The sequence below is a fragment of the Protopterus annectens genome, chromosome 12.part0 (genome assembly GCF_019279795.1).
Source record: "Protopterus annectens isolate FY-2018-M chromosome 12.part0, PAN1.0, whole genome shotgun sequence".
Classification (NCBI taxonomy): domain Eukaryota; kingdom Metazoa; phylum Chordata; order Ceratodontiformes; family Protopteridae; genus Protopterus; species Protopterus annectens.
The window spans coordinates 631,274,664-631,301,558 of NC_056746.1; the positions used below are offsets into that span (position 1 = coordinate 631,274,664).

General features: G+C 40.5%; 1 protein-coding gene across 3 annotated transcripts in view; it reads left to right on the forward strand.

The window, feature by feature from the left end:
• The window catches only part of INTS1 (integrator complex subunit 1), a 2,399,836-nt gene that overhangs the window by 1,566,906 nt on the left and 806,035 nt on the right, over positions 1-26,895 (forward strand). The window lies entirely within an intron of this gene.

Genomic DNA, 26,895 nt, shown 5'->3' on the forward strand with positions numbered 1-26,895 from the left:
CTTCCCTTCTGAATCAGGGAGGACAGAGATAGCCTGATAAGCTTGAGAAAGAAGGGCTAAAACATATCTGGTCATATAGGTGTGATAATTAATAGCCCAAAAAAGCCAGTATGGTAGCATTATATACCGTTTTGTCTAAACATTCCGTAGCTCTATTGTCCTTGTCTGAGGGAAGTAGTTTAATAGAAGACAAAAGTATAGAAGGCTTGTCAGATGACAGGCACTATCGGTACAAAAACTTACAATCCTGTGAGAAAATCTGTCAGGTTTCTTAAGGGTTGGAGGTTAAGAATCAGGAGCATTGAAAAGGTATCTATAAGGGCAGCCAAGACTGGAGAGCCAGCAGAGGGTTTAGGAGACTTCATCTGGAGGTGTCTCTAGTACCTCTTTTGAATATCAGAAACCTGAGAACAGTCCCATAAATATTCCCGTAAATATTGTGGGAAGAAATATCCAGGGAATTGTTATGGCTAGGCTTGTATAGGCTCTAGGGCCGATAGCCTAGTACCAACCTATGAACCATTTGAAATATTCCATCATATGAGAAATAGTGGCCCCAAAGGAGAGTGGTCTTCCAAGAAAACATCTGGACTAATAAAATCTTCCTCCTCAGATACATAATCCAAGGTAGAAGGGATTTGAGAGGAATACGCTAAAGGTTGTTCCTCAGAATCCAAATCTTCTTCAGTGTAGAGGTTTCCTGCTCTCTGAACCTCTTAAGGGGACTAGATGACCAAGGAGGAGCAGGCACAGAAACTCCTTGGGGAGGCTTTAAGGCATTAAACAACCCCTGGGTAAAATCTTGACATTCACACTGGGGATCTGCAGTAGCAGAGGAAACATGTTTTTTTTTTTTTTTTTCTTTTGAGGGATGTCCGCCCTAAAAAACGTAGGACAGTTCAGATCATTGCCTATACTCAATGTAGTAGGAATCTCCTCTCAGACTAAGATTTGTGGCATTCCCCTCATCCCTCTGATGTAATCAGCTGATGTTCCCCCTCAACATCTAGAGCAGATGATTGTACAGCCCCTGATGAATTGAGAAGCCAGATTCATGTCAGCCTTTGACAGGGTAATGACAGAGGAATCTGAGACAACAACTGGGTGGTCTTCTGGGCTTTCACCAGTTTTGGGAGAGATCTCAGGGGTGGCAAGACAGCAGCCGACTCAGACCTGAGTTTTTTGTCCTTTTTCTTAGCAGATGACTGACTTTTGCAATCGGGAAGATTCCACCATAGCACCTTTGGCTAGTAAGTTAAGACGTTGGTTCTCCAGGTAAATCGACAAGGAGGTGATACAAACACTTGGCAGATAAAACACTGTGTATGGTTGTAAAAAGCACCCAAACAGAAGACACTGCTCATGACAATCATTATGGGGAATCAGCCTCCCACACACTGACATTTTCCCTTTCTGGATGACATGTAAACTTACAAAAATAAAAGTGAAAAATAGATAAGTGCCACACTGGGGTTCCTTCTTATCTAAAAGCACTGCTCAGTGAACAGCACAGAAGAAGGAGCATTCAGACAGATGATCACTGATTGTGTTTGCACTGGTGGCAAAGAAGTTCTGAGGTATGTATGTCCGTATGTCACTTTTATGCCCTATGCCTTGAGCGGAGAGCATACGTGTGATGTACAACATCTGTGTATTCCTAAGGCTTTGGTGTACTGTCCTGGTGTTGGACTGCCCTCGGCAGGCAATCCCTTATGTAAAGAATACTTGAGGCTTCTACTCGAGTGTTTCTTGTTTCAAATGAAGAGCTTTCCTGGATACCATTTATAAATCTTACTATCTGATGTTGTTAATCTTTATTCATTTCTTACTGATGGGTGTTGGTTCTGTCGTCGGAACTGAGTCGACCTTAAACGAAGCTCGCACCAGACAAAAATACCCCTTGAGCTAAGCTTTTACCCACAATGCCCTTCCCCATGTTATGCCAGATCTCGTTTGCCGCATTGCCGTGAAGCCGTGTCAAGCCAGCTCTCCAGCTAAGTATTTGAAATTATATTTCAGTTTATTTATCTTCTATCTTCCTGTTTATTTCTCGTTAGGTTACTCACTTTATCTCTACAGTTTTCACTGTTGTTGTTACTGTTTTCCTTACCATTAGGTAACTTTAAATCTACCATCGTTGGTAAATGCCCCTCCCTTTACCTTTGTGGTAACCCTTTTAATACCATTGTTGGTATTCCCCCTCCCTTTCCCATATTCTTTCTTCTTTCCAAAAAAAAAATCATCTGTCCTTATTCTCTTTTCTTACTCTCTATTGTTGAATACAAAATTGTTGTTGTATTTTTTCGGTGCCATGTCTGAGAAAAAAAGGAGCCTTTGGCTTCAAGCATTGCGACCAGTGCGGCAGGAAAATGCCAAATTCGGACTCCCACAACTCCTGCGTATATTGTCTGGGTGTCCCTCACTTGTATTTTCAACCCCCTTGCCCTATTTGTAAGGGTTTCAGTTCCAGAACTTTAAATGACAGAAAGAATAAATTAATTCTGAAGGGTCTCCTCAAGACACCCTTTTCAGAGGTGATCTCTGGGTTGGAGGACTTATCCCCTCCAAGTAAAGAGAGCAAGAAACAATTGCACTCTGTTCCGAAATCACTGGCTGGTAATAAATCACAGAAACCAAAACACAGACATCCAGAATTGACCTCTACGGCACCATCACCTACTACAGTTCCGATTATGGTACCTTCTCTAAAAACTGTATCTTTGGCACCAATTACCATGGCACCAACAGTGTTTTCAGCACCAACCAAACCAAAATCAACAGTCCATACTTCGGAACTGTTATCTACAGTACAAATCATACCTACAACACCAGCTTTGCCTGTAGTTATGGCACCAGAATACTCTATACAAAAGGCACAGGAGACTTTGGTGCCATTAGATAATACAGCTAGGACTCGGTATTCGCCAACTATAGATCCCTTTTTTGGGCAGCAATACAGCCCATTTTTGGAAAGACCAGACTCCCCTTCAAGAATATCTACTAGATCGACCAGAAGTCTTTCGGAGCTAGATGTGGTATGCCTTGTGGATCAGCTGCTGATGGCGAGGGGAATTTCTATACCTTCCATACCGTGTCTCCATGGACTCCAGCATACTCTCCTCCGACCTCAGTGCAGGTATCAAAGCCCCTGGAACCGACGCTGTCTTTGGCTACCATCCCTTTGGTTCCACTGATGGAACTTACCATGGTTCCAGATCCAACCCTTTGGTCTTCAGTTCAGTCTGAACCAAGCTTTTCTCAAGATCATGACTGGACCGTGGGCTCCTCTGTTCCTAGCACGGTGCCTATTTTTTCTGCGCCACAATCTATGGCTCTCGGGGATCCTACCTGTACTGAGTCCTATTGAGACTCCATCCTTGACAGCTGGTTGGCAGGAGTGGGTTGTGACCCCGGTTCTGAGGTTGTCCCTCTTGGTTTCAAGCTCCCATCCCTCTTGGTTTCAAGCTCCCATCCCTCTTCAGGTGGGCCGGCTTTTCCGGGGATGGAGAGGGCCCTTGCCTCCGTAGGCAAGCAGACCACATTGGAGCATCAGCTATGTTTTTTCCCTGAGCCGTAACTGACACAAGCCACCGATTTAGAACTTTGAGCACAAGAGCCTCAGGATACCCTAGCACAAGGCCCCCATCCTGCAGAATCCTCTTCAGAAGACCCCACTGAAGAGGTACCACATAAGAAGACGTGCAAGAGGAGGCACGTAGACTCTCCTGAGGAGTCTCACCGAGCACACGGACTTCGATGAAGGGGAGGGATAGCAATAGTCACCCCCTGATGATGTCTCATTCGGAGACATCCTTGAAATACTGAAACAGAGGGGTGATTGGAAGTCCACCAACCCCTCCTCTGAGAAGTCTGTGTTCCTGAAGGCTTTTCGTGCTTAACCCTCTATCTCCTGGGTGACCCTGCCTGCAAATGAGCTGGTTCAACTCATTGTTCAGCCTGCTTGAAAGAGTCCTGATACCATTGAACCTATCCCTCGGAGGCCAGATAAAATCTTATCCCCACCTGAAGGACATCCACATTGGTCTAAGGGTCTCAAGTAGATGTGATGGTGGTGGTGGCAGCAGCCACAAAAAAGGAATTGGCCAAGGAGAGCCAAACTGTCCACCCCTCCCCCCCAAACAGGGAGTCTCGGGCAGTGGACAGACTGGGGAAGCGAGTATTCACATCATCGACATTCGCTGCTAGGTCCTTGAACTATTTGGCACAGTTCACAAGGCTTCAGAGAGACTTAGTTACAGAGCTGTCCATAACCTTAGCAGTTGCTGTTTTTGACGAGGTCTGCGACAAAGTTGCCTCTCAGCTGCCTTGGAGTCTATATCCATGCGTTTGATATCTTATGCTTCTGAAGGAGCAGCCAGCACAGCAGGTTCAGGCGTTGTCATGAGACATCATGCCTGGATGCACCTTTGGAACTTTGCAGATCCTTTTAAGTCTTCCTTCTTATACGCTCCAGTGGAAGCATCCTCCCTTTTTGGCCCAAAAGTGAAAGAGAATCCAGCTGACCAGGTGTGAGAAGGAAGACAAGACCCTATCTGCCATGGGCATACATTTTTCAGCTCCTCAATGTTCATACTCTGGGAACCAGAGGAGCGGAAAAATGTGGCACAAAAATTCGCAGGGTCCTTTCCGAGACACACATGGTGAGTATACTCCCCGTGGCAGAGGGGGTAACTCATCTAGAAGATGCCCCTACAGGGTCAGAGGGGGTCCACATAATCAGGGCTCCAGAGATTCCTTCTCTGGACAACCCTATCAGCGCTTCTGAAGAGTGGCCCAATTTCTTTCCTCTGGAAGCTGTTGGGGGACGATTCTCCTTGCACCATTCTGCCTAACAAATAATAACAATGGACTCATGGGTGCAACGTTCATAACCAGAGGATATCGCTTCCCTTTCAACCTGTACCCAAAGCTGGAAAAACAAATTCCTGACATTCCACCCAGTCAAAGGGAAATAGCAGCACTGGAAATTCAAATGTTGCTTCAAAAAAGAGTCATTCAGACAGTCCCACCAGACCAGATAGGATCCAAATTCTACTCCTGATTATTTTTAGTACCAAAAAAGATAGGGGACTGGAGACCAATCTTGCATCTCAGCATCCTGAACAAGTTTGTCAAACAAGAAAAATTCCGGATGGTCATTGTTCAGTCTATCTTTTCATTTTTGGAAAAAGACGACTGGATGTGCTCAATAGATCTTTAGGACGTCTGTTATCATATAAAAATGGACAAATGCTCCAGAAGATTCCTTCACTTCCAGCTAGGAGCCAGTCATTTTCAATTTCGCTTGCTGCCTTTTGGACTCTCTACAGCCCCCAAAGTTTTCACCAAGTATATGGCAGTAGTAACAGCTCACATGAGACTACAAGGATTCCAGATGTTTCCATATCTAGACAGTTGGCTCCTCACCATCCTCACCAAGTGTCTACTGGATATAGCATTAAGCTTCACCCTCAGACTGACAGAGTCTTTAGGAATCCCCATAAACTGGAGAAAGTGCAACCTGATCTCCTCTGAATCAATAGAGTTCATAAGGGCAATTTTCAACACAAACCACTGGCTGGTTTCTCTACCACAACACAGGCTGCACAGGATAAGGTCCCAAATCTGAGTGGTACTCTGTCAGAACCTGGTCTCAGCTCTAACAGTTCTTCAACTCCTGGGTTCTATGGCAGCATCAATTACGATAGTTCCCTTGGCAAGACTTCACATGAGAATCCTCCGATGGCTCCTCCTGACACAGTGGTATTCCCTACAACACCCTTTGTCATACAGATAATTGAAACATGCAAAAAAGACTTAATATGGCAGATGAAGCCAGAAAATCAACTGTGGAGTTACCCTTTCAGCCCAGGGCCACCGTGACCACGGACGTTTCCCTGATAGGGTGGGGGGCTTTACCTAGGGAAGATAGTCCAAGGTACCTGGTCAGACATAGAGGTCCAGCTGCATATCAGTGTCCTAGAACTGAGGGCAGTGCTTTTAGTGTTGCAGGCATTTCAAGACCTCCTTCCATCAGGAACAATTGCTACTCAATCAGACAACATGTCAGTAGTCTGGTACATCAACAAACAAGGAGGAACCAAGTCCTAGCCACGCTGTTGAGAAACAATAAGAGTTTGGCAATGGGCAATTGCTTCCAACTGCTTTCTGATTGCAGTGCACATTCCCGGGAGTTCCAGAGTGATAGCGGACAAACTGAGCAGGTTTATCCTACTGCCTCACAAGTGGTCCCTCAATCCTGTGATGGTGGCGGAGATCTTCAGCCTCTGGGGCCAGCCTTGCTGCAATCTGTTCGCCTCCCCAACAAACCGCAAATGCAGCAGCTACTTTTCCCCAATTCCCCCACAAAGGGAGTCCCCGAGGGATGCTCTGATCCACGATTGGTCTGCGGGACTTCTATATGCTTTCCCTCCCATCCCCCTGATTCCCCATTTTCTAAAGAAAGCCCTTCGTCTGAGAAGCAGAGTAATCCTCATTGCACCTTACTGGCCATGACAAGTTTGGTTCCCCTTCCTTCGGCCTCACCTATTTTATCAGTCATGGATTCTGGATCCAACTCCAGAGCTGATCTCTCACCCACAGTGATTGACTCACCCAAACATCTCCAGTCTCAAGCTGAGAGCTTGGTGTCTCCACTTACAGTAATCGCCAGGCAGAATGACCTTACATCCCCAGTGCGGGATATTCTTCTGGCTTCACATAAACCATCCACCAGGAAAATCTACCTCAGCAAATGGAAAAGGTTCCTTATTTGGTCACGTCAGAAACAAATAGACCCCTGGTGGCAATTACATCAGCCAGACGCATATCAGAACTTCAAGCCCTGTGTATTAAACACCCTTACATAGTTTTTCATAAAGACAGATTATCACTTTGGACTAATCCTTCCTGTCTGCCCAAAGTTATTTCAGAGTTGACAGTTAACCAAACATTTGACCTGCCAGTCTTCTTTCCCAAATATTCAAACAGAAGAGTACTATCTCCATTTACTAGATGTACATAGACAACTCCGTTTATACCTGGAAAGAATGAAGACATTATGTAAATCAGACCAATTGTTTGTGTCCTAGTCAGGTCCAAAATTGGGTCATCCGGTCTCAAAAGTAACATTGTCCAAATGGTTGAGAAATTGCATCTCCTTGATTTACCAAAGAAATAAAATTGCTCTACCAGGTAAAATCAAACCACATTCCACCAGATCAATAGCAGCTTCGGTTGCCTTTCATGCAAAACCTTCTTTGAATGAGATTTGTGCAGCCACTACTTGGGCTACCCCTCACACCTTTATCACTCATTACAAATTGGACCTGGCCTTCAGGGGAAGAGCTTCCTTTGGTTCAATGGTACTCAGGAACATCCTTACGTAAGGGCCTCCCAGGACTGAAGGTAGCTAGAGACTCTGTCCCATCACTAAGGAATGAATGAAGATTAACAACATCAGATAAAGAAGTTATGTTCATACCATAACATTCCATCTGTGTTGTTGATCTCCGTTCATTCATTACGTTCCAACTGCCTTCCCCCTCCAAAGACTTCTATGGGATCGTACTGGGTCCTACACTTATATTAAGGTTTTCTTCCCAGAGACTACCTCTGCTTTACTTATAATAGGCAAACTTGATCTCAGGTAACATGGGAAAGGGCATTGTGGTAAAAAGCTTAGCTCAAGAGTTTCTTTGGCTGGTGCGAGTTTGGTATAAGGCCAACTCGGTTTCGTGGTCAGAACAGACACCCATCAGTAATGAATGAATGAAGATCAACAACACAGATGAAACATTATGCTAAGAACGTAACTTTTATTTTCTTAACTTTTTGTTGTTGCTGTGTCTTTCGGCTTTTCCCGATTAGGGGTTGCCATAGCGGAACTCCGGTCCGCTAATGATTGGCAGTTGATTTTTACATGCCGAGTTGCCAGCCCTGATGCACAGCCTTCAACTAAGGTACGCCCATTCACACATGTCTCCATGCAGAAGACGCTCTAGCTGAGAATAGAACCGGACAGCGTCTTACTGTGAGGCGACAATGCTACTGCAGCACCCCCACCGCGGACCACTAGTTTGTGAAAATACAAAAATTCAGGGTCTGTTACCATTGACTCCTGTTGTGAGTTTTATGGTAATATTAGATCTGAAAGATGCTTATCACATTACTTTAGCCTCAAGCTTCACAAAATTTCTCATATTCTGTGTCTGGATCACTTTATCATTTCTTTACACTACATTTTGAGTTAGACCAGCTCCTAGACGTTTTGAGTTAGACAAGCTCCTAGAATGTTCAAAGAATGCCTACCTTCAGGGATAACCCATTGCAGAGTGCAAGGCATTCACATTTTACTTTTTATTTTTTCTTTGGATGACTTGATCTTTGAAGAGTCTTTTGTCAGATGCCAGGAGTCCTTAGCATTAGTTTTTTCACTGTTTACCAATGACTTTACCTTGACTCGGACATGATTGAGTTTTTAGACTGCCTTCCAGATAATGTCTCTTCAAATCCATTCCTAACAGGAAAAGGTGAATTTTTATCTGGAAACTTTACTGATCTTCTCCAATCAGTCTGAGAATTCAGCGAGACAATATCTCAGGATTTTAGAGTTCATGGCTTCTATTGTTCTCATGATTTCTCTTGCCAGAGTATACATGAGAAAATTTCAGTGGGTTTAAAAAAAGTGTAGAACAAATAGTCTGTTCCTTTAGGATTTTCAGATTCCAGTTTTGGGCTTTATCAAGAAAGAACTTTAGAGATGGAGGAAATAAGGCACCTCAGTTTTTGCTTGAGGAGCAGGTTCTTTGTGGGTAAAGGTGCAAGGCTTGTGGTAAAGTTCAAACAGACCAAAGCACATAAATGTCAATGAGATGCTAGCTGTGGTACATGCTGTAGAATCCCTTCTGTGGTCCCTTGGGCCATTACAGGTGATTAAAGACAATACCACAATGATGTGATACATAAACAGGAGGTCACCAGGTTCTTCTCCCTTGTGCAGACTTGCTGTGATTGCTTGGGAGTTAGCTGTATAGCATTATATAATTCTCCAAGCATCTTACCTACAGTGAGAGGAAAATGTAGTAGCAGACAAGCTGAGCAGGACCAGGACAGATCCTCAGAAATGGATCCAGTTGTGCGGAAACCTCAAATAGAAATGTTCGACTCTGTGTTCACAACAGACACCTAAGTAAATTCTGCACAGGACTCCTTACAGGCAGGTCTGGAAAATAGATGCATTTTCATTCCTGTAGTCAGAAATGTTCCTGTATGCATTTCCACCTTTTCTACTGTTATCCAGGGTCATTTTGAAGGTTCAGAAGAACTCTTCAAAAATTCCCTTCTGGTCCAGGCAACTTTGGTTTTCCCTTCTTAAGGAATTTGCCAGGAGTAATGACCATAAGCTTCTTCACAGTTTGGCAATACTTGCTCAAGACAAGTGGAGTTTGATACACCCCAGTCTCAAACAACAGCAACTGACTGCCTGGATGGTTCAGTCCTAATACCTTTTTAGCACCTTTTTCATCTAGATGTGCAGCAGGTACTAAAGGAGTCAAGAAGTTTTGCTACTAGGAAGTCATATTTTAACACATGGAGAAAGTTTTCTAGTTGGTGCCTCACATATAATCAGAGTCGTATGTAACATTATTCTTCTGGTTCTCAAACATTTGTGCAAGTTACTAACCTGTAGCCTGTTTACTCTTTTGGCGTGGGTATTTATCAGCCATTTCATCATGTCATTGGATCCTCCTTTTCGTTTCAGACTTTGCTCAAACTGGTGTACATACAGGTTTTTCTCTTAATGTGTAAGGTCTCTTGATATTCAGCTGACAAATTTGATCTTTTCTTTTTGTTGGGAAAGTTATTTCAGTCTAAGTTTGAACCAGATATTGTGACTGTTTTTGATTTATTGTTTTAGTCAACCCACTGGTTTATTTCTGTGACATCTGCAAGAGAGTATCAGAGTTGCAACTGTTCATGGTAGTTTCACCCTTTAGCTTTTCCATGCATATAGTGTTATCTGTAGAAAAAAAAAATTATGCTGTTACTGTTTTGAGTGTACCTTGAATCTAGCAGTCTGTCTCCCCACATTTCTTTCAGAATTTGTATGACAGAGAATCGATTCTATATACTATGGTCATGCTTTTGCTAGACCGGTATTATCTTGTCATTATTAAGTCCTTTAGAAAAACTATACGACTGTGGAATTTCTAGAATTGGACTGGAAAAAAGAAACTGTGTCAATTTAGACAATTCCATTTGGTTATTTCTTACTTATGTTTTCTTGTTATTCTCAACGTGGTACAATGTTTCCAGATAGGATTAGGGCACATTTGAATAGGACAATGTTTTTCTTTGATTGCATCTTAGAAAAGGGTGGACTCTAGAAGCAACTGCATGATTCTCTGTACATACTTTCATAAAGCATTTACATAAAGGATTCCCTTTCCAGGAACAGGAGTGGCTTTGCGAGGACCATTCTTCAGGGGCTCCTGGATCTTTATCTTTCCTCCCCTCAGGTTGGATATGCTTTGGTAATCAACCCATATAGCAGAAAGGCTACTGCAGTAGTGAGGAATTCAAACATCTGCTGCAAATGCAACTTACTGTATGGTTGCAATTAGTGATGACCCAAAAAAGGTTGTATAGAGAAATGGGAAACAAGGTAAAAGGAAGTGAAAGACTGCCAAAAAAAGAAGAAATAGATGCATTTTGGAGAAGTATCTGAAGATCCTGTGGAACACAATAAAGATGCTAAATGGATAAAAGAAGTAAAATAATAAGAAGTTAAAGGTACAAGAGATGAAATGGGATGAAGTAACAGCCAGAGAGATTGAAACAAAGTTAAGAAAAGCCCCTAATTGGAAAACACCAGGGCCAGATGCAGTACCGAACGTTTGGTTAAAAGTATTAACGTCTTTGCACGAAGACTTAGCCATGAGTAAGAACTATTTATATGTGCATCCCGAACAGACACCAACCTGGCTAACAACAGGTAAAACAGTGCTCCTACTTAAGAATGAACCTGCAGGCTACCCCAAAAATTATAGACCAATAACGTGCCTACCAACGATGTATAAACTGTACATGGGAATTGATACCGACAGAGTTTATAGTCATTTAAAAGGAAATTCAATTATGGTGGTAGAACAAAAGAGCAGTAAAAGAAAGCCATATGGAACAAGGGATTATCTGATGTTAAATAAAGTCATAGTGGAGAACTGTAAAAAGGGGAAGAATCTAAGTATGGCATGGATTGACTACAAAAAAGTATTTGATAGTCTCCCACGTTCATGGGTAAAAGAGTGTTAAAAAATGTATAAGATACATCCTACACAGATCGATTGTTACAGTGACCATGAAACATTGGCAGACTACTTTGCAGTTAAATCATGATAAAGGACAAATTACTATCTCAGGGATAAAAATTCAAAGAGGGATATTCCAGGGTAACTCTCTGTCACCATTACTATTCTGCCTTGTTCTTAACCCATTAAGCTGTCTACTTAACAGCTTAGGCCATGGCTATAATGTGGCTCCTAGAAAACAATAAAGACTAAAGACTTCTCATCTTCTCTTTGTCGATGATTTAAAACTATATAGCTCATCAGACGAGGAACTGAAAGCACAGCTGCAGTTTGTTAAAACTTTTTCAGATGATATTAGAATGTCATTTGGCCTTGATAAATGTGCAAAAGCAACCTTTAAAGCAGGAAAACTCTAGCACCAGGAAAACAGTTTGGGACAAGAATGTGATATAAAAGAACTTGAGCCAGAGGGAGTGTATAAATACTTGGGAACTGATAAAGGATTGGCAATAAAACATGAACAAATGCGTATAAAACTTAGTAAGGAGTACTTTAGAAGACTTAAATTAATCCTGAAAACCTCGTTGATGTCTAGGAACAAAATCCAAGCTATAAACCAATTTGCTCTGCCTGTCCTAACTTACATTTTTAGAGTCACTGATTGGCCCCAAAACATGTTGGATCGATTACATATTAAAACAAGAAGGATGCTTCATGCCCACCAGATTTATAAAAATTAGTGCATACCAAGATTATATATTCCCTGTTCTGAAGGAAGGATGGGCCTCCTTGAACTTGATTACATGTACAGATTTGCAATCATGGGACTTCACACATATCTGCTGACCTCATGAGTCCCAAATGTAGTGAAAGTTTTGAAACATGAGGAGAATAAATCCAAGAGGACTCCTAGCAGAAGCATATGGTCATCAAGCAGGAATGGAAATTAAACCAGAAGTAGATAAAAATCAGGAAGCAACTGAATGTGCCAAAAAAAAAGAAAGAATATAAGGTGAAGGATCAGATGAAAAGGCAAGAAATGTGGAAAAATCATAACTATAGTGGCAAGTATAGAAAACTTCTGGAAGAACCTCATGTTGATCAGGAACGAACGCAGGAATGGTTAAGGAGAGGTGAATTCAAACCAAGAGATGAAAGGTTAATATTGGCAGCCCAAGATAATGGTCTACGTAGACGCTGGTTTACAAAGTCCATTGAACATGTGGGAGAAACGGATAAATGTAGGTTTTGTAAAACCGAACTGGAAACAGTCGCACACCTAGTTGCTGGTTGTAATATACTAATGGCAGAGGGCCTGTACAATAGTATGGCAAGACTATTGCACTGGGGATTGTGCAAACATTATGGTTTTGAAGTGGCTGAGAAGCACTGAAAACATGAGCCACAAAGCATCATAGAAAATGATCAAGTCTACATCACATGGGATCATCCATTACTAACAATTCAAAAGATAGATGCTAGAAAACTGGATATAGTAGTCCATGAAAAGAAGACAAGAGCAGCATTGATCATTGACATCGCTACACCCGATGACTACAGTGTCCTTCTTACAGAGAGACACAAGGTTATAAAATATCAGGATCTGCAAGCAGAAACAAGAGCAATGTAGAAGGATACCCAGTTATAATTGTAGTAGGAGCAACAGGTCTTATAAAAAAAGAGTCTACCATCATATTTAGGTATGCTACCAATACACATAACTCCGTACAAATTACAGGAGGAGTCATTACTGGGCACATTGCAGGTGCTGCGAAGAGCACTTTTGGATGACATCACAGAATGAAACATTGCTAATTTCATTAACTTTAATCATACTTTGACATAGGAATGGGGTCCATTCCTGTCATGGTATTAGAAACCCAAAATATTTGGAGAAATTAAAAATAGGGTCACCACCTTTCTATGTGGAGAAAACTGGACCAAAGCCACACCCCTTGTATTTCCTGCAACTCTGTCTCTCCTCCCATTTCCCCACCCTCCCCACCAACTCACCCACCCATTTTATGACATAAACACTTAGGAATGCCTTACTTTACTTTTTCTCCCTTGTTTAAACAAGTTCTGGTTTTAAACACATTGTGTTAGCGATGCATTTAAATTGAAAAGTATTCCATGGCTGTTTTTTTATGAACTGCGGCATTCTGTTTGTGCAGATACACAGAATACCAGTGTTTGTACAGTGCTTTCCAGACTACAGGACCAACATTCTGATTTCTGGGTAGTCTGGAAAAATACCAGATAGGTGGCAATGCTAACTTACTGAGGTAAAAAAAAAAATAGTAGTAGTTTTTTTTTTTTATATTGAGTTATTTGTGCTGTCTCCTTCATCCTTCTGAGGCAGTAAAAATATTCAAGTCCGAGATCCTTCGAATATTGGATCATCATTTTCCATAAAACAGTGCATAAAGGTACACAACTGTCCTTGGGTTTCATCCAGACTGAAACACATACTAAAAAGGAGAGGCACAAACTGGAAGTTTTAGAACACTTCAGTATATTTTGACCACCACATGGCCTTCCATTCTGTAAAAATGTAAACTTGAATTAAAAAAAAAAAGAAATCTACCTGACTACAAACTTTGTATTATGGAGTCCAAGCCAAGATTGGTTTAGAAAGGTATAAAAAAAATGCGTACTTTGAAAATAACAGATGGTTGCCACCAGTTATTTTTTCTACATTTCATGATTTCATAAGCACCATAATTCATAGAATCATAAAGTTTGCAAGGCCAACACAGACCATGAACTAGAATAATTTTGCCAGCGTGCACCCCATGGGGCAAACTGTTTCTCCATGAGGGCAAAAGGATTCAGGCTCAAGATAAATTTACAGGCACCCTTCCAATCATCAGGGTTTTCTTAAAGGAAGTTAAGGTGTCACTCTTGATGATGTTCATCGTGTTTCACTGTTGCAGTCATTACACTTGGGTTATCCTGCTGGCAGGCTACCCGCAGTCGGCCTGAATTCCAAAGTCCTGGTCTGGCGTCGGTTGCTGTCGCCTTTTCTCTGACGTCAGTGCGCCAGGGGTATAAAAGATGCAGCCGACAACATTTTCTTCAGTCTTTCTTGCCGCGCGGTGCCTGAAGCAAAAGCAGTTCGCAAGTGCTGGTCGGCCGACTCCTGAGATTTTCGAAATCGAATTTCAGATCCGAAGTCTTCATTAAAGCTAAGTACCCTGTTGGGGAAACTTTTTTCTAGCTCCAGTCAGATGTCAGAAAAAGTTAACAATTGTATTTCTTGTGGCAAGCAAATACCTCATAAGGATTTTCATTCTTACTGTATTCCTTGCCTAGGCCCTGATCACAACGTTTCTAGTTGTCGGTTTTGTGCTAGATTTAACCAACGCACTGTTAAGCGTTGGCATAATTTTGCTTTAAAGTATTTTGGTAGCCGGTTTAATTATCCTAAAATGTCATCGGATAGCCATCCGACTACCGGAGTTTACAAAAAAACACAAAGAAAAGGATAAACAACCGAGGCCCAAAACTGGCGACAAAGCTTCTCCTAAGCCAGTCGCCGGTTCTCAGTGAGGTGCTTTCACAGCCCCTGACACCCGCTACTTAAGAGTCGCAGGCCACTACCGACTCCCATGTGGAGTCGGCCATGCCACTGGATACTCAAAGTATTGGAGCCTCGGATGCTAATCCCTCAGATGGGTCCGGAGCCGTTGAGCAGGTGCCAACTTCTGAGGGTGTATTCAGACCACAACATCTTTACATTAAAACAACTTCAGCTTCAAAGACAAAGACTAAAGCAGCTTCTAAAGCAAAGAAACAAACTCATGAGCCACATGCACAGGCCTCTATGCCCAAAAAACAGATGATCAAGATGGACGAAGACCTGATTACCTTGATCAGGGGTTCCCATCCCCCTCCTGATAAGAGGCCTTGGCAAGACACTGACTGAATCTTCAGATCATTTTTCTGTTTCTTCTGATTCCTCTTCTGATCAGGGATATTCTTTACCCCCCCCCCCATGAGGATTCTGATGCTGAAGAATCTATACCTTCAGCATCCCCTCCCATGAGGGAGCATTTTCACTGGGAACGCCAAGATTTTTCAGAATCTAAAAAGAGGCTCAGGGATTTCCTTTTACTACCACAGCACAGGCCTCTAGCCATTCCCCGTGTGTTAGACATTGTAGATGATGTGTTTTCGGAGTCTAGTTTGACCCCTGACTCCTTACCTCCAGCTCCTGTTAAGCCTGACAGATATTACAGGGTTCCTGACTCACACAAATTTCTTTTTAAAAACCCTGCTGCTGACCCAGAAACTATTTCACAGGGTCCCAAGGGAGTTAAGGCCTCTACAGCAAAAAACCCAACCCCCTCTGACAGAGATTAAAGGGTGCTGGATAGATGGGGAAAAAAGGTTTACACATCTGCAACTTTGGCTATAAGGGCCTTAAACTGTCAGTTTCATATGCTCAAGTATCAGCAACATCTCATGGGATTGCTTAAACAGAAAATGATGATACCTTCTGAATGTGCTGAAAACAAGGAAATGCAGGATTTATTGCATGCAACTGAACAAGTTGGAAAGCATACTTTGCAATGTGGTTTTGATTCTTTGGAGGTCTCCTGCAGGGCTGCAGTTACGGGTTCTGTAATTAGGAGGCATGCTTGGTTAAAGGAACAAAATCTGCCTGATCAAGTTAAAGTTAAGTTACTAGATGCATCTTTACAGCATGATACTTTGTTTGGTGCTAAGGCAGAAGATGTGTTAAAGAAAATGGAAGACAAAGCTAAATCTATGCAAACTGTAAAAGGTTTTTTACAAGTACAGCCACCTAGGTTTAGAAGACACTGGCCTACAAAAAACTGGTCTTTTCCTGTGTCAGACAGACCTCAAAGGGCCAGATCCAGACACCCAAGGGGCAGATCCCAGGCGCAAGGTTCTTATAGGTCAAAACAATGGGGTGCTTCTACCTCGAAAGCTGGAGAAGATAAAGCACAAACATACAGAAAGCAGTCCCAATGACTTCCCCTGCCTCACCAAATACTTATCTTCTGGCAGCACCCTTAAGGGGAAAATTAGCACTTTTTGCTCAGAATTGGCACATTATAACCCAGGACAAATGGGTTCTAAATATAGTGTCGCAAGACTACAAATTCCATTTCAATAGTCTGCCAAAGGCAAACGGCTGGCCAGATCTGCTAAAAAAAAATCAGTGGGCAGTGGCACAAAAACAAGTTTCATCCCTCATGGACATGGGGGCCATTCAGCAAGTACCAGAGTAAGAGTGGGGACAAGGATTTTACTCAAGACTATTCTTGGTACCCAGAAAGTACAAGGCCTGGAGGCCAATACTGGACCTATCTATTCTGAACACATTCCTGGATATTCCAAAATTTAAAATGTTGACTTTGCAGCAGCTTCTGCCCATGCTGGGCAAGAATGCTTGGCTTGTGACTTTAGACCTAAAAGAGGCATACCTGCATGTTCCAATCAGACAATCGTGCAGAAGACACCTCAGATTCAAGGCTGGTTCAATGCATTACCAATTCTCTGCACTGCCCTTTGGCTTATGTACTGCGGCCAGGGTCTTTACAAAGTGCCTGGCACCAGTAATTGCATTCTGCAGACAAAGAGGAATACAAATATGTCCTTACTTGGACGACTGTCTAATTCAAGACGAGAACAAGGACATTCTTCTTCAACATCTGGCGTTTGTGAAAAGACTTCTAACATGCCTAGGGTACACAGTCAACGAAAAGAAATCAAAACTAGTACCCTTTCAAGAGATAACATTCCTGAGTGCAAGCTTGAATACAACTGCCCAGATGGTTTATCTCACGCCAGACAAACAAAGGCAGCTGACTACCTATTTCACAATGTTGGCAACAAAGGCCCAGTTATCTGCAAGAAAAATTCTGCAGGCTTTGGGCTTCATGGCATCCTGCATCCTACTAATTCCATATGCAAGACTGCATATGAGGAAAGTTCAATGGTACCTAAAAAGTGTTTGGACTCAATATTGCCACAGCCTGGAAACAGTGATTACTCTCATTCCCTGCCTGCAACAGGAGTTTTAATGGTGGGCAAAGGCTTGTCACCAGAACAAGGGACAGCCATTCACATTATCCTCAGCCAGGCAGGCACTAACAACGGATGCATCAGACTGTGCCTGAGGGGCACACATGGCAGGAAGATGCATTCAGGGCACATGGACCTCAAACCAAATGCATCTACATGTCAGTCAAAAAGAGATGCTAGCTGTTCAAAATGTCCTGACAGCCTTCAAGGACCTACTTTATCCGGGACAACTACTGATAAAGAGAGACAACACCATGGTCATGTGGTATATAAACAAGCAGGGGGGCACACTTTCTTACCCCCTTTGCAGGTTAGCCATGACATTGTGGGACACAGCTTTGACTTACCAAGTACATTTGCAGGCACAATTCCTGCCAGGAAAGGAAAATACTGTGGCAGACGAACTAAGAAGAAACCTCATGGATCCCCACGAGTGGTAGCTGGATCCATAAGTCTTCAGCATGATAACAAGGAAATGGGGATGCCCGGACATAGATCTATTTGCTTCCCCTCACAACTACCAACTAAAAAGATTCTGCACAAGGACTTATCACAGACAAGCATGGAAAGTGGACGCCCTATCTTTCAGCTGGAAAAACCTATCAGTATATGCCTTTCCTCCACTGCCTCTCCTCCCCAAGGTGCTCCTAAAAGTCAGACAGGAGAAACCAAAGATGATACTGATTGCCCCTGACTGGCCCCACCAGTACTGGTATCCAAGCCTAAGGAACTTGTCTGTATGCCCAGCTTGGACCTTACCTCAATTACCTCATCTACTGTCCTAGCAAAACAGTCAGATCCTGCACAGCCAACTCAGGACATTAAACCTGGCAGCATGGTGGATAATGTAGTCATACAAAAAACACCTCTCAGTAAAGCTGTGATGGATGTCATTTTGGAAGCCAGAAGGCCTAGTATTAGAAAGTCTTATGCTGGAAAATGGAAGAGATTCTGTGCTTGGAACCAGGCACAAGGAACTGATAGAACTGCATCAAATATTCCTCAGATTTTGCAATACTTAACTGAGATGCTGGACAAAGGCCTGTCCTTTTCATCAATTAAAATTCATGCCTCTGCCATTTCGGCTCATTACAATACAGAGCCACCAATATTTTCTCATCCTTTATTAAAGCAGTACCTCAGAGGAGCCAAAAATTGAAGGCCTCCAAGGAGATCACCAATACCTGCATGGGACCTCAACTATGTCTTGGAAAAGCTCACCTTGCCTCCTTTTGAGCCAGCTGCTACTGTTGATATAAAGTTTTTATCTTGGAAAACAGCTCTGCTCCTAGCAATTACTTCTGCAAGACGGGTTTCAGAGCTACAGGCGCTCATGGCTGTGGAATCTTTTATTATTTTTTATCCAGACAGGGTCTCTGAGAACAAACTCAACATTTATGCCTAAAGTGGTGTCCATTGTGGCTCTTAACCAAACTATTCATCTGCTAACTTTTTATCCAAATTCACAGAACAAGCGGGAGAGAATTCTGCACTCTTTGGACGTACACAGACAGCTTAGATTCTGCTTGGACAGAACCAAAGCTTTCAGGAAGACAGAGCAATTACTAGTGGCATATGCTGCAGGATCACAAGGAAAGGCTATCTCAAAGCAGACTATTTCTAAGTGGATAGGCCACTGCATTCATTTATGCTATTTACACCATGGCAAGCCAGTGCCTAAGGGCATTAGGCCACATTCCACCAGAGCTGCAACCACTTCAGCAGCCTTTCTCAGGGGAGTACCAACCAGAGACATTTTAAAGGCGGCTACTTGGAGTTCAGTGCACACCTTTACAAAGCATTATCATCTGCCACTCTACTCTAAATCCAGGGCAGGCTTTGCCACTGCAGTTCTGCAGGGCCTCATAGCCACTCCTAATGCTGTTTAGCTCCAGCCTCCCAACCATAGCTTTGGGACTCTACCCAAATGTAATGACTGCAACAGTGAAACAGAAGAACATAGTACAGTTATGTACACTTACCATAAATGTAGATGTTCGAGTGTATTCACTGTTGTAGTCCAGGTTACCCACCTGCCATCACCCTTTTTTCTATGGATCTTATCTCTCCTTCTCTGACTTATACAACCTATGTGGTGTATTTGCTTATAGATGAAGGTAAAATTTATATTGGTGCATTTATTGATATATATATATATATATATATATATATATATATATATGTATGTATATATACACACACAGTTTGGCTACCGTTTTAGGGGACACCTGACATCTGGGGAAAGAAAAACTGAAGAAAATGGCGTTGGCTGCTTCTTTTATACCCCTGATGACCTGACATCAGGGAAGGGGCAATGGCAGCTGATGCAGGACCCAAGACTTTGGAATTCAGGCCGGCTGAGGGCAACCTGCCAGCAGGATTACCCAAATGTAATGACTGCAACAGTGAATACACTCGAACATCTACATTTATGATAAGTGTACACAACTGTACTTTTTATATGTAAAGGGAAGTTGTTCCAGAGATGTGGGAAGTGGTAAGTAATAAATCTGTCCCTCCAGCATGTCTTCTTTGATTGATGATGAAGATTAAGTCTTTAGTTCAAATGTTTTGTGGAGTTATATTTTTTGTGAAGGTGTAGGAGATCTATAAGAGAAAGAGTATAGAATTACAGCTTCAAGCCTGTCTTGCTAACTTATCTTTAGTCCAGTTATCTGTTTTGTTTGGAACTTCTGGAGTCTTTCTAACTGCGTAATGCATTTGTATAGATGCATACTACAAGGGCATTATATTCTGTAAATGGTCAGCATGCAAATGAATGATGACTTCTGTTGACTTAGGTAACATACCTTTAGTTTTTAATCGGATGATTTCCTGAGTACTCTTGCGATGTGGTGGTCAAAGGATAGGGAGTTTTCTGCACAGGTGCCAAGAGATCCGATAACCATATCAGTCTAGGGTTAGTTACTGTCTGTGTTTTAAGCTGCTGTTGAGATTTGTTTGCCATAGATCATAATGCTCTACTTTGCATTTCATTTAAGCTCATTTTTAATACACCGGTGATTTGTATAGTTTAGCCTTTGTTGTTGTAATCTGTGTGTAAGGTGCTTAGTCAATGACAGTACTCATCTTGCATTCATCAGAGGTACTTAGCAATATGTCTGGGCTAGAGGTCTGGAGATTCAAGAAATGAATGTCAAGTAGAAGGGGCCCTAGTTCTGAGAAATACCACTAGTCACCTTTTTGCTTTCTGAGGTGGCACCTGTTGCTTTAACTATGAGGGCTCTGTCTACCAGGCAATTTCTTATTCCTCTTTTACATAAGGGTCTGTGTTTAGGCCTTTATACTTGCTTTCTTTTCCACCATAAGGGAAAGTACCAAAGGCTTTGGTCAGCTACAGTTTTATCTTATGAACTGCGTGGCCAATAGTTACAGCTTCGTTGACTTTCTCAAAGCTTACTGAATTAAGTAGAAATGCAAAGCTTTTGACAAAACCGTATTGTTGTGGGTCTAAAGTTGTAAGTTTTTGTATGTCTAAGCTTATGAAATCAGGTGTAATATGTTCTTTAGTTTTGCAAATCAGGCTTGTTAGGCTGATGGAGCTATAGTTCTGGGGTCTGGGTTTGTCCTCTTTATGGATAGCTACATTTTTCTACATCTACATCTCAAGACTGTGTCCTATGGGTGTGCTTAAGTTGAACAGTTTTAGCAGATAGTGCAGAGAATGAATGCTAGGCATGTTGATTTAGCAACCAGGTATATTGTCAGGGCTCATAGAGGTGATATTTTAGCTGTAGACAGTACAGTTAAATGTGTTCAGTAATAATGTTAGAGAGAGGGAGAGATTTGGGAAGTTGTGGAATTGGAGCTACTGTTTCTAGTGTAATGTTAGGCACGACATTTATTTTTTGATATATTACTGACACTTTAGGAGTGGGTATTATCATTATGTGTCATTCCAGAGCATTGTTGAGCATTATTTCTTAATTGTCTGATGGTTTGGGCATTTATATAAGTATGAGCTACTTAGCTCAGCATGGATTTAGAAACGGACATAACACTCACCCAGCAGTCTACACTGTTTCTGGCAAAATTTACTCAGCAATGAAAATTTCTTACCGGATTTTTGTTTGTAGACTTATGTCATGGATTTGAAAGGGTGAACCACTGCATACTACTAAACAAACTTAATTTACAGGCATTTGACACGTTCTGTGTTTTCTGGTTCAGAAGTTACCTAACAAATTGAACTTTTAAATTGCAAGCAGAAAGTACTGTTACAGACAAAAGTACTTTCACATGTAGGGTGCCTTGGTGGTCAGCACTTGGCCTCGTATTTTCTGCTGTCGTTAATATCTGTAAACTGCCCCACAGACATCACCCTCTCTGCTGAAAGTATCATTTTCCACAGATCTGGACCTTCTAATTCAGCACTTCAAAATATCCTACAGAAGGACGTTTCCAAGCTATGTCAGTGTAATATGCAAGCATATCTATCTATCTATATGTCCACACACACACGTGTGTGTGTGTGTATATATATATATATATATATATATATATATAATCACACACGCACGTGTGTGTGTGTGTATGTATATATATATATATATATATATATATATATATATATATATATATATATATACACACCTCACGTGTGTGTGTGTATATATATATATATATATATATATATATATATATATATATAATATAAATATATATATATATATATATGTGTGTGTGTGTGTACATATATATATATATATGTATATATATATATATATATATATATATATATATATATATATGTATATATATATATATATGTATATACAACTCAAGGTCCAGCACAAATAATTCTTAGACATAAACAATAAAACACTGTGTTCTGATTGCTTGTTTCCCTAAATGTTGCTGGGACACTTCCTTGTACATCTTCTTTCTGATGTATACTTCTAACTAAAGAAGTTTTACATATTTCAACTGCTGGACTATTTTTTTTATTGTTTATGTGCAAGAATTATTTGTGCTGGACCTTAATTTGAGGTGTATTTGGTTTGGTCCATGCACTTTGTTTGCTTGTGCATGCACCAGGAGTTCTTGGGTAGTCATTTTATATATCTTTTTTTTTTTTTTTTTTTTTTTTTTTTTACAGTTCATAGTTTGTGGTACGAAACAAAAACTTGCTGATAATGTAATAGTAATTCAGGTCCCATAGTATAAACCCCATTGCTTGACCTTAAGACCCACACATATATCTACAATTCCAACTCAGACATAATCATAAGAAAGGTTAACTCACAAGTGAAGACTTCTTACTCTGTTTCTAACCACCTTACTCCTGAGGCCAGGATAGCCTTAGCTATGGATGTCTGTATCTCCTGAAATGAATATGTCCTCCTCATAATCACACTTTCTCCTCACACTTTCTCCTCATGAAGCACTTACTGCATTCATACTACCTTACAAAGTGTGTGCGTGTGTGTGTGTGTGTGTGTGTGTGTGTATGTGAGCGTATATATATATATATATATATATATATATATATATATATATATATATATATATATATAGTTCTAAGTTTATCACTTCAGTATGAACCATACTCCCTTAAAACCCAGCATGATAACGTCCTCCCCCTTCACTGATCCCCAGTTCTTTCTTTCTTTTTTAAACACCTTTATTGAATTATCACTTGTGACAGACAAACTTACATTTATGTAAACCTAACCAAACCATATTAACAAGTTCACATTTACAAACATTATACATCACATGTATCATTATATATATAATCTGAACAACATTACATAAATTATTCAACTCTTGCCCTTCTCTTAAACCTCTTTCCACCTCCAAAACATTTTTCTGCATGTATTGTTTCCACAATTTCCATTTTTTTTCTATGTAATTTATTCCTATCCTTTTCTAAAGATTCTACTTCCTGTTCTTTTGTTTCTATTACAATATTCATTTCTTCAAGTATAGTTGGTTTAGATTCTGCTTTCTGTTTTCTAATAATTGGCTTTTTTTTTTTTTTTTGGTAGCCACCAGAATTAAACTTAATGCTTTACTCTGTCTAGGCAGTTCAGAGCCTGTATTCCAGCTCCAAAATAAATAAATAAAAGTTCCTTAGTTACTCATTTGCTTGCCCAGTATTCCTAACAAGAGTACTCTTTATGGGAATTTAAGTCTGCCAATTCATTACACTCCCAAATATATATTCCAAGTTACCTTTTTTTCCCTTTCACACCGCAAACAGTTGCCGTCTACCTGAGGAAAATTTATTTGGAGTCTAAAAGTATCTATGCAAACACTTCCAGGCAAAAATCCTAAATCTTCTAGATTCTGTTACATATTTGGGTGCCATTCATATGTCCTCCCATTACTTCTTTGTGAATTCCATATCTAATCTCTCTACTAGATCTTTGCTGACTTTTTCTGATTGATTCCTATAGTTGTCATGTAATATTTTACATGCCCTACTAATTATCCATTTTTTAACAACAGTTTATTTTCTAGATTAAATTAAAAACTCAAACAGTGCAGGTCTTTCATTTAAGATTCCCCTGTCCCTTTGTCTATACTCTATCAGTCCCTGATATGGAAGACAGTCACTAGCCTGCAAATCAACCATTATGTTGGCCACTTCCCATTCTATTACCTTTCCCTATGTGAAAGTTATAAAATACAAATTTTTCATGGACAAAGGCTGACTCAGGGTCCCCCCTGCTACAAACAATTATTGGCACCCAAGAGTCATAATTGTACATTTCTTGTAAAATGTATGCAGGGCAACTAATATATATATATATATATATATATATATATATATATATATATATATATATATATATATGTATGTATGCTGCTATTGTTATTAGAACATCACTGCAGATAAAGTATTCAATGTCCACCTAATGTAGGAGAAGCAACTAAATGTCTGACTTGGAAAAACAATAAAATATATTTAACAAAAATATATTTTTCAAGTTTAACAGTCAGACCTGTATGTTTATCAAGTGATCTTCTTTACTGTTTTTACTATGTACCACTGCATTTATGCCACAGGTTAAATTATAAGTTATTGTTAATGTTTGCATTTTTAAACACCTTTATTGTATAATTTATCAGTTAAGACATATGCATACATACATTACTGGAAAAGAAAACAATCCATATTAACATTTTTTCATGTACATCCATTATACATTACATGTGTTTTCTTTCTTTTTAGCACTCTCATTATTACATTGCATAAATTGCTCAATTCCTGCCTTCCATTAAATCTCACTCCTACTCCTGAACATTATTCTGCATGTATCGTTTCCACAATTTCCATTTATTTCTATGTAATTTGTTCCTTCCATTAACTTTGTACTGTGACCTCAACTTGCCATTTGTGCCTTTGCATCTGGGTTGTGGTTAGAATAGGTCCCAGTCATCAGTCTATCTACATACTCAAGAAACAAAAGAAAAATAAATATATAAAGAAACTCAAACCATTAGAAAGAAAGAATCCGTTAAAAACAATCAACTAAAATTGTCTAGTTTGACTCTTGATTCATGCCATACAGCCTCAGTGCTTGGTTCTTTAAAATAAGCCATGCCTGCTTGTGTTGTGATTCAGTAATGAATTAACATTTTTATCCTTCTTAATAGTGAAACTATTGTCCCAAATATTTGATAAGAATAGTCAGAATTGTGTTTTTCTCCTTGCAATGCAGTAGGACTCCCACATCATTTTTTTTGTTAGTGTCCTTGATATAGTTTTTTTGTATACTGGTTATTTTCCTCTTATATGATATTTTTTCATATGCCACAGATTGTTTTTGCTCTTATTAATAAATCATGTAACTCAACTGAATTGATCTTTGTCACTGTAATTTTAGTTGAGTAATATAAGTACATGTAATCTTTGTAGGACTTTATACCATTGTAAAAACTTTTACGGATGGATGAGCTGGCAATGACTGCTTACTCCCACTTTCTCCTGCTTTGTCCCTTTCAGTGTCTGAGCTGACAGTTGATCATGAATCATCCAAGTCAGAATCAGGGCTTTTTCTGTGTACTGTACAGGACTGTGGCTAACAATTCCTTTACCTGTATGCCCCTTCTGTGGAACCGTATTCCACTCTACATAAAGCAAAGTGCTTCTCTTACGTCTAGTCAAAAGTAAATTTCCCCTAGTTTAGCACTCCTATCCTTTCTGAACAGGGTGGAAATGTACATGTCCCAGCATATCCTTGTTTAACCAGTCTCTGGGATATTAGTATGCAACATACAAGGGCTAAAAGCTACCATGGGAATGTAAGGCAAGGCTTCTTAAGATCCTCATGGGTCAGTAGGCTAGTAGGTACCTATGAACCTGTGCCACTTTAATGGATGAAACCTTAAATTAGTATAGACAGGGAAACTAACTGTAAGCTATAGAGGGGGTAGTTTAAGGTTGTGATCCCATTCATGTCAAAATTTAATTGCCTAACAGAGAACTATAAAAACTGTTAAGTAGACATATCAGATTTTTGAATATGATTTGGCTGTTAATCATTTGAAATGTCATGACCCTGCGTCCTGAAATGTAGAGGTTGAATGGCTGGAAAAAAAAAATATATATATATATATATAAGTTTGGCTGCAGTGCAGGGGGCTTGTCCCCAAAGAAAAAAAGGAGTTTAAAGGAGAAGAGTGTTCTCAAGATTCTCTCTTTTCATGGGTTTTCAGCCTTTTTTTTCCGACATGTCAGCATTTCAAAGGTCGATATTTCAATAGGGAGGCAATTTGACAATGTCCCCAAAGAAAAAAAGGAGTTTAAAGGAGAAGAGTGTTCTCAAGATTCTCTCTTTTCATGGGTTTTCAGCCTTTTTTTTCCGACATGTCAGCATTTCAAAGGTCGATATTTCAATAGGGAGGCAATTTGACAATTTCATTTGAAGTCTGTATTGCTTTGGGGGAACTAAGAGGGGTAAAAACTTAATTATTTTTGTGGCATGATGTCTGTCAACTGTAGTGATCACTTATTCTCTTATTGCCATGCTGGATTCCATTTCATTGAGTGTGTTAATTCTTTCAGACGAGCATTCTGCCTCACAAGTAGTTACGTTGAGATTAGCAGGAAAGTACTTAGGAAAAGCAAATTGGCTAATAGTTGCACAGAGCTGCGTGTCCATATGCAGAACTGGAAGCCAAACGTTTGTAATACAGGAAGCAGTAAAAAAAAGGCCCATTGTATGAGAAACTTTCACAACCTTGATTTTATTTTTTACCGGACTCCTTGTAAAGTTTACTGCATCATTGAAAGTTAGGAAGTCCCACATCACCTTCTGTAAAAGGCATTAGCCAGTGAAAATCTGTGTGTGTGTGTGTGTGTGTGTGTGTGTGTGTGTGTGTGTGTGTGTGTTTACTTATATGTATTTTGTGTGTAAGTAGAGGTGTTGATTTCAGGAGATTGCTGGAAATTTTGGTTCCACTGTAAGTTTAGTAGTGAGTCAAGATATGGCCTACTGTGTGCAGTTTAAGGACTGCATTAGCTGGTGAAAATCGACTGGATGAGGATAAAGTAATA